General features: G+C 36.0%; 1 pseudogene; it reads right to left on the bottom strand.

Annotated features, from left to right (window-relative positions):
- Positions 1-4,478: 4,478 nt before the first annotated feature.
- On the bottom strand, positions 4,479-9,391 carry LOC18054482 (annotated as a pseudogene).

The raw sequence follows: 9,391 nt of genomic DNA, 5'->3' as shown, positions 1-9,391 counted from the left end.
TTATGAACGGTAACTTAATGAAGAAAGACTTGTTTTTCCACAATGGAGTTGGATGGGTGAACTCAATATGGGACTCTGGACAGAAACTCAAAAGTTTAGTTGAAATATCCTGGTAGGACGGAGGAGTTTTAGACAGATTGTAGAGCTTCAGAATGTTTGTAAATGGTTTGAACATGGACTTGACTCGGATTCCAGTGGGAATGATCTGGAGGTGTTTGATCTGGTGAAGGATGTCAAAACCTAATAAGATGTCCTTATTAGGAAGAGTTGAATCGATAACTTTGGTCCAAATGACACAATTGGGGAAAATTTGAATACCAATGGGCTTTTTGGTAATCAAAGAAGTGGTGAAGAGTTTGCCATTGACAGCTTTGAAATGTTCTTCAGATTCTATCCAGTGGTCTGGTGGGAGAATATGGGGGTTTAACATACTGCGCTGGGCACCAGTGTCGATGAGACCAATTGCTGGAATGGGCCTTTGGAATTTTGAGGGTAAAATCTGGAGTTTGATGGAAGGTATAGGGACAGTAGTGTCAAGGGACAGTAACTGTTGATGGAAAATGACTTGGGACTGATCACTGTCTGAGTCATCAAAGGAATTTTGTAGGGCGAACACAGTTTCATCATTGGGTTCATCTTGCTCAGAGAAATAGAATTCCAGTTCATCCTTTTCTGGAGAATAATCTGTAGTGGCTTGGAGATGCTCAACTAACTGAATAGATTTTTCTCGCTTGTTGGGACAATCTTTGGCATAATGACCTTTTCTTTTGTAGATAAAACATCTGCTTGATTTTTGCCTTTGGAAATCTCTAGAAAAAGATGACTTCTTTCTGAAGAATCTGTAAGGCTTTCTGGATCGACGAGGTCTGGATGAAAATTCTGGATTTCTGAATTTCTTAAAATGCCTTTTCTTTTTAGGACTGCAATCACAATCCTTTTTCTTTTTGCATTTGATCTGCAAATAAGGCTTTTTGCAAGCACTCCGAAATGGCTCTTTGTCTTTCAACAGTTCTTTGAAAAACTGCTTCTGCTCACAAAGTTTATCAAGACAAGTTTTGGCAAACTGGAAGATTTTGCCAAGAGAGATGTTGTCAAGGGAAAGATTGGATGCGGTGAGTTGTCTCTATATATCTGGTTGGAGTTCATCTAGAAGGGAAGCCAGAAATACATGCTTTAATGTCGGCTCATTGAATCCATTAAGCTTATAGAACAGCAGGGACATGCGTTTGTAATGGAAATCAAGATCCTTAGCATTAAGGGAACAACATTTCATGTTGAGATAGTCTCGTCGTGCAGCTTCAAAGACTGCAGAGGAGTCTCCAAGGAATTGATCATGGAGAACCGCAAGGGCACTTGAGACTTCTGGTAGATCAACAAACTGTAATTGGCGATATCGGCCTAAAGAATCAAACCAATCTCTTAGAGCACCCGTAAAACGAGTAGCAAATTCTCTAAGGACTGATTGGGTTGTGGCTCCTGGACATAGCATTTGGAGGTCAATCCAGGCAGACATTTCATTAAGGCGATCACGCCATTTATGAGATGGAAGATCATCAAATGTGAACCAGGGACCATTCGATGATTTTTTACTGGTGGAACCGGTCTGGGTTTGAGCTGGAGGAGGTTGATTTGTGGCTGAAGATTCAGACATTTCTTCCTTAACTTCGGAGGGAATATCAACATATGGTTCTGTATAAGAGGTTTGGCCTTGAGGAGGTTGATCAGGTTGGGCCATCAAGATTCTGGTAATATCAGCGTAGGACTTTTCATAATTACTAGTGGATACTGAAGATTCTGTGTCAGTCTTAGTATGGTTATCAGAAATAGCTAGATTAGAATCAGAAGTTTGGTCATCTGTGGTAGAAGAGTGGGCGACTGTATGGGCACTAAACTGGTGCATGGGTTGTTTATCCTTGGATTGAGAAGGTGGTTGGGATTCAGTTGGTGGTGGAGGTACTGGTGACGATGCTGGAGTAGGACCAGGAGAATGTTGGCCAGGGATGGTAATGGATGAGGGATGGAATGTGACGGGTCGCGGTTGAGGTTTAGGCTTTGGTTTAGGTTTAGGTGATGGTGGTAAGGGATTATCCCGAAAGAGAGTATGAGTCATGCCAAATAACTTGGAAGGATCATATTGTCTGATGGGGGAAAGCATAGAGCCAAAAGGGTGGTAAGTTGGGCTAATGGAAGGAATAGGAGGTGATGTGGTGAAAAGGGTAGGTCGCTGTTTTTCAGATTCAATCTGGTCAAGCTCAGCTTTTAAACATCTGATTTCTCGTTCCTTTTGGTCAAATTCTGGGCCATAATAGCGTTGGGCAAGCATAACTCGTAACTCATAATCGAGTTGAGCAATTCTGGACTGGAGATTTTGGTGGATCTGCTGCATCTGTGCAGAGTTAGAGCCAACTTTTGTCTCAAGTTGTTCAGTTCGTAAACTGATTTTTTCGTAAACTGATTTTCTCAACTTTGGAATTGATATTTACCAAAGTATCATTCTGTGCTCTGGCATTTTGGGTTTGCCAGTTGAGGACTGATTCAAAAGGTTTGGGAGGTTCTAGGTGGCCAGATGAGGTAATTGGTGAAGGGACAAAGGGTTTGGACACGACATTTCGTTGGGAATCTGTGTGAGTGTCTAAAGGAGGAAAAGAGGAAGAATAGTCGGATGAAGTAGATGAGAACATCATACAAGCCAGTGGTGGTGTGGGATTTGAGATTGGTGATGGAATCTCAGATTTGCAATGCTTTGCAATCCATTTGAGTTCTTTTTTGTAAAAGGGTAATGGAGCTGATGGAGGTGGATGATCTTATGGTGGTTGGGATCATAGTGGTGGCAGGAAACCAGAGGTTTTTTCTTTTTGGGTTTCTTTTTCCTTGTGGTGGCATAATCGTCATCTTCTTCCCAATCATCCCAGTAGGGACAATTTGGATCACACATGCCCGAGCCAAGGGCATCCCATAGGAAATGGCCATTTTGCTTGGCTGGATAAACAAGGTAACCTGCAGAAGTGAACCCTATAATGGGCAGATCTTCTTGGGCTGTCTGAATAGCTGTGATCATTGAAGAATAAGTAAAGGAGAGCCGAGGAGGCTCTTGTGGAGCACTTGGAGGTCGTTTAAAAGTCATTCGGACTGTTCCATCTTGGCGTCTTTCGAACATGCTTTCAGAGGTCTGAATTGGAGCTGTATTGTTATGGAACTGTTTATAGTTGGAGATCCATTCAAGAGGCATAAGCTTGATGAGCTCATGACGGGGAATTTGTCTTGGGATCTGGATTATGGTTGGGATCTGGTCAGATTCGGCTAAGACCATGAGGGTATCAGAATGATGTTCAGGAGTGGGTAAATCTAAGGCATGATTTTGAAGCCTATAGACCAATTGGTGGTGTAAGGTGGCAATTTTGGCAGAAGAAATTTGTTCAGCACCTTGGATCTGAACTTGGACTTTCAAGGTTGTGGGCAAATTGGGGTCTTAAAGGGAAAGATTAAAGTTGGGATAGAAGGTGAGTAAAACACTGCCGACATGGAGAGTTGTGAGGACAGTGCCAATAACAGCATCTTGGTACTGTTTAAACCCGGTATCAAGCATAGCAAGGCGAGCTGTAACCGGTAATCTTTTTCTCCCGTGAAGGGTAAGGATTAATCTAATGCCTCCAAGATGGAGGTGAGTGCAGCCTTCTCTTTTCCAGTTGGAAAGCAACTCGGAGGGAATCTCCAGAGTGACATATTGCTCAGCAGAGGTGGCTTGAAGAGCACATTGATCCAGGCGGGAAGACTGGATATATTCTTTAGGTTGAAGGTGTCTGGTAGAGATGAGGGTGCGGATACTGCGGGTAAAGGAGCTAGGCCGTTTGTACAACTGATAAGGGCTAATAAGAGGGTAGGAGGACTCACTGATTTGGGCTGATTCAGGGATATATGAGTATTCTACAAGGTTTTCAATCTTATTGGTGGTATGAGAAGTGCAAGAGCGAGGCAAAGAAAGAGTAGAAGAGAGAGTAACAGGAGGGGAAGATGAAATATAACATGAAAATATATGAATTTACTAGATGAAAATTTTTGATATTAGTGAACACAATACCCATCATTAGAGGGTTCAAATCTCAAATCTCTTATAACAACAAACAAAGCTTCTCCAAAAAAAAAAAAAAAAGCAAAGTCTTTTTTTTTTTTTTTTCATTTTAACTTGCAACCATTAACATAAAAACTTAATTCCATTACATGAATGCACTCTTGATTCTGTAAAGATCCAGTTGAAAATATCGAATTCGGTGAATATAATAATTAATATTTTAAGAAAAAAAATGTTTAAACAAATTCTATGTTTAGTTGGCTTTCAAACAAAAATTAAAGAGAATATATAAAATTGTAACAAGTTAAATCAAGTGTTTGTAATAATGTGAGACTCAAGAGAACTTTATTGGAGAGTTTTATTAACACATGCAGTAAAATGTTCAATAGATATGTTATTACAGAAGCTGTCAGTTGTTTAAAATTCTCTGCCCAGGTGATAATATCATTTTGGGGTCAAAGCGAGCTTTCCTCTGTTGAAAAGTGTTCCATTTTGAGCCAAAATGGTTAATCCATTCTTCTTTAGTTGCATGATGGCCAAGATACTGCTTAAATTTAATGCTACCATTAACACAAAACTGCAATATATCTTTGTTTCTGTTATCAAAGGTCTCCCAGTCATCAGCACTGGCATCCAAAAACCCCACAACGTAGAAAACATCTTCTTCATCTGGTATAACTGCTGACATTCATTCATCCCATCTGCAAGGAATTAAAACAATATTATTAATATTTGAGCATTGCTATTTAGGCCAAAAGCTGACAAAACCATAGTCAAAACATGTCGTTTTGACTATTGTCAAGCAAAATGACGGTGATTTTATCACCCTTTTGCTCAAATAGTATTTTTCTTGATTATTATATTTCTTTCAGTCTTACTTGCTTCGGAGCAGAGGGTAAACAAGAACAGTTGACGAGGTAAAGTTTCGCTTAAGAAGAATGTTCCTGAAGGCACCATTGTCCAAATCTGTGATTCGAGATCTTGGTATAAAGATATTTAGCCATGGATGAGGGATATCCCACAGTCCTTTCTTCCGAAGGACTCTCTCTTCATCATGAACTCTATTTAAAAACTCTAGGTATGTTACATCCTTCTCGAAAACAAATCCATGAACAAAACCCTTTAAGCTTTTCAGCATTTGTTTCACTCTCTGTCAACAAATATATGAAACATTAATATTTTAATGAATATCATTATATATACATACAAACACACACACATACATACATATATATATATACACATATACATACATACATACATACATACATATATATATATATAATAAGGGATTCAACAGTTAAAAGATGAAAAATAAAAATAAAATAGACAAAGATTCAAATGAGTCATTAATGTTTTGGTGAGGGTTTCCACACTTTATTTCTATGTACATATTATTACATATATATATATAAAGTGTCTTTTTTTTTTCATGTAGACACACTTTTAAGTCATACGGTTTAATAGAGTCAAATTTTAATGCTATTAAACTGCATGACTTTATAATGTAATAAAAAATAACTCTATTATATTCCATGGCTTAACCATGTATTTACATTGAATGAAAAATGAAGACGCCATACCTGAGAATGTGTGTGTATTATTGCGGTATATAAGATGATTGATGGCTTACCTTATCCTCATTTTTGTTGTCGTAATACGTGGCTACCTCAATAAGGTAAACGATGCCATATTGGTTTATGAGGGAAGTTATCTTTTGATGTTGTGACTGTGGATAAAAATCTAGAGGACTTTGGCTCATTAAAAGTTGACCTTCCAAATAATCCGGCTTCACTTTGTGGCTAGGTCCAGTAGTTGAGATCAAAGTTTCCTGGTCAGTGCTGAAAGAAGAGAAATCACTGTAAAGTATACGTAACCACTTAACCTGCAGGCAAAGTAACCACAGTAAAATGAATTAATGGATACAAAGGCAATCCATGTACAATTTGATTATTCGTTTTTAAACATAAATTAAGCATGAAAAAGCAAGTGTAAATTCATGCTTAATTAAGTTCTGAAGAAATCTAATTAAGTACCCTTTCTTTGGCCGGCCCGAGGACGATTCTTGCTCTAGTTATAAGACCAAATTGACCTAAACCTCCTAGGACTGCGTAAAACAACTCTGTATCCTTCTGAGAGGTGCAAGTCACAAACTCTCCTTTTCCTGTAAAAATGAAAGGCGCACGCCACGCCATTTTTTGGTTACAATATTTCGACTCAATAGCAAAATAATTAATTAATATTAGATAATTAAACAACTCATTCATACAAGAACATTTTCATTTAATTTTTATTTGTATAGTTGTTTTTTTCTTAAAATATAGAGGAGTGGATAAAGTATAAATAAATATTAAGTTCCTACTCTTTTAGGATTTCAACTCGAGTTGCGTGTCAAATAAAACTGCTTAAAAATTCCTCGGTCAGGTCCTTAGAGGCACTTTTTTTTTTTAATTTCTTTTACATTACTTTAAGTAATTTCAAAAGAGATTATGATGACGATTGAAGGAGAAGATTTAATTCTTTTCTTGTGAAAAAATTGAATGTCGGCTAGGTTTCACTCATACTAGACAAATTTTTAATATAATCATTGTGTCATTCAATAATCTCGAATATTATGATTTGGTGTGAATATTGTGGTCACTAGTAAGTTCAACTGTTAAAATATATTATGGTGATACAAGAAATCTTGGGTCAGTCACATAAAAATAGTCCATCATTTGACTAAAAAAAAAAAAAAAAAGTAAACAGTCTATGAAATATGATGACATAATTAACGTGTCTGTATATTTACATGTTATTTATATTGTGACTCATAAATCATTTCATTTTTGTTCTAGAATACAAATTAAATGTACCTAGCACCAGTAATTCATTAATTTCAATTCCATAAAAGGAAAAGATGTAAGCCTAATTTCCTGCCAGATAGATTATAATAAAGTTTTTATAAAAGGAATGCTGAACAAAAAAATAAATCCAATTAATTATCAGTTGTAAAATCTCTAATGAAATATTATGATGTGTCCTTATAATATACTAGATACATTATAGATAGAGAGAGAGAGAGTCAAATTCTCTCATATTTCTCTCTCTTTAGGATTACTCTTATAATATAAAGCCCCTGAAAAGTCTATGGCTTGGATCAAGCTCAACAAAATGATTTCCAGCTTTGACGAAAATGTTGAAGGTGATGTGCATCCTATATTTAAGTAGAGGTGTTAAACTGTACGAAACTAATGTGGTTGGTAATTTTCAATTCATCTAGCTTCAAGTCGATAGATTTGGATCATCCTGAAATTTTCTAGTGAAAGAAAAACATAATCAAATCAACCATATTGACTTTTTCATTAAGAATGTAATTAATTAAAATCAGTCGATCTGTTACGATTACCAACTAGATTATATGTTTCAGTTTTAAACAAAATTTCTATGTTGATTTAAAATAAATTAAAAAAAATTCTACATTTTACATTATTTAAAGCATTCAAAAATTAACTAAGTGGAGAATGACTACTTTGCTCTCTTTTAGAATTTGTTCTTATCACTTTATACTCCCTTTGGTATCGAGGTTGAATAGGTGAAAATTTTAAATTATAGCACTTAAGTATTTGATAAGCACTACTTGTTGTGTCTTAAAAGGCAAATTGATTTGATCTTATGCTTATATTAAAAAAACTATAATATTTGTAATAATTTTGTCAAAATTATTATTTAAAAGTAATAGTTACTACACAATAGTAATTTTTAATATTTTTACTAATTTTATCAAAATTATTATTTAAAAATTATATTATTACACAATATAAACTTTTATTTTATAATTACAATTTTTCTCTACAGCAACCATGGCTTAAACATTACAACACCTCAATACAAATCAGTACGTTAGTCCTAATTGATTTTTAATTAGAAAAAAATCATTAAAAGAAAATAGTTTGTCATATAAATTGATTATTCAACACTTCTACAAATTAAAACTAATTAATTTATCTGTTAAAAGGTCCAATTTATGTTATGTTTTTTCTATTCACTGTTTGAATATCTTACATGGATCAAAGTGGTAAAAAAAAGAAGTTTTAATAAATAACGCATCATATTGTGTGATTTTCTCTCCTAGTCTCTCCTAATAAAATAAGTGGTCAATGTTGAATTTCAAATTTGGATGTTAATAATCAAGCCTTTTTTTCGTTTCATTTACTATTAAATCAATTTTGTTTTACTAGATATGAAAGATTTGGAGAGACCAGGACAAAAAAAAAAAAAAAACTGGAGAAGATACTAGCTAGCAGGTACCTGTTAAAACGTCTAATTCAAGAACGTTTGTTATCTGCGGGCCTTTTCGATACGTTTGGCCGCTAATTCCAGCATTGGAGAGGGTCCCACAAATAGTGAGATACAAATAATCCGTCCAAGAAACCGGCGAAAGCCCCCATGATAAGAGTATACGCAAGTCCAAGTGAGAAGCAAAACCCAACAACAAATATGACGAATATGCATGGGCACATGCAAGCAACCATGCGTGGGGCATGCAAAATTATTATTGTGGCAAGGACTTTGGGATGTTGTTGAGTGCAGTTTGTTGACTACGTGTCCACTAACTTATTAGCTTAAAATTAGGTTGAGTAGTGATTATTTTATTTTGAATAATCTTTGGCGATTTTGTTGTCATTAACTACCCGTTAATGTTCTATTTCTTAGGGATATTATCTAGGAATTAGGAATAGTTGTTAATTTCTTTTGTATATAAATTCTTTGATAGTCATTAATTAAAGGAGCGGAATCCAATTAAAATTATTGTGGTCTTTTTCTCACCCTAAGAGAATACTATCGTTACTATATAATTTACGGCTTTGATTGGGACCTATCACCCCAAGCAAGAGTGGCGTTCAGCACATCAATCCAAAGTTGCTCGCCGCCAACGTCAGCATAAAATCCTGAAGAACGGTCTCCGGAGATCAAGATTCCCGTCCCGTTTCTGAAGCTGTTCAGAGAACTCATCTGCACTACGACGCCTTTGTTGGCCTGAGCCTGGCCCCACGTGGAATGAGCCTGGCCTTTTGCTGCAATGGTGTATGGAAATGAAGAACTGTATGATAAATTTATTAGGGTTCTGATGTCATCTAAAGATGATGGATAAAGAACTGCAAATGGTTTTTCGTTAATAATGCGGCCATAATCGATAGAGGCTAATTTAATGGCACCAGGGTCTGTGTGCAAATTATCTGTGAGCTCGGGTGGCACTGAAATAGCCAACATGGTAGATGTTATAGAGCTTGCCACGAATAGTGCGATAAAATATATGGCAATTGGAGAACTTGTAGTCAT

Source organism: Citrus clementina, unplaced genomic scaffold, assembly GCF_000493195.1.
Source record: "Citrus clementina cultivar Clemenules unplaced genomic scaffold, Citrus_clementina_v1.0 scaffold_1, whole genome shotgun sequence".
Taxonomy (NCBI): domain Eukaryota; kingdom Viridiplantae; phylum Streptophyta; class Magnoliopsida; order Sapindales; family Rutaceae; genus Citrus; species Citrus x clementina.
Note: the sequence above shows the minus strand (reverse complement) of the source record. Positions and strands in the feature narration are given on the sequence as shown.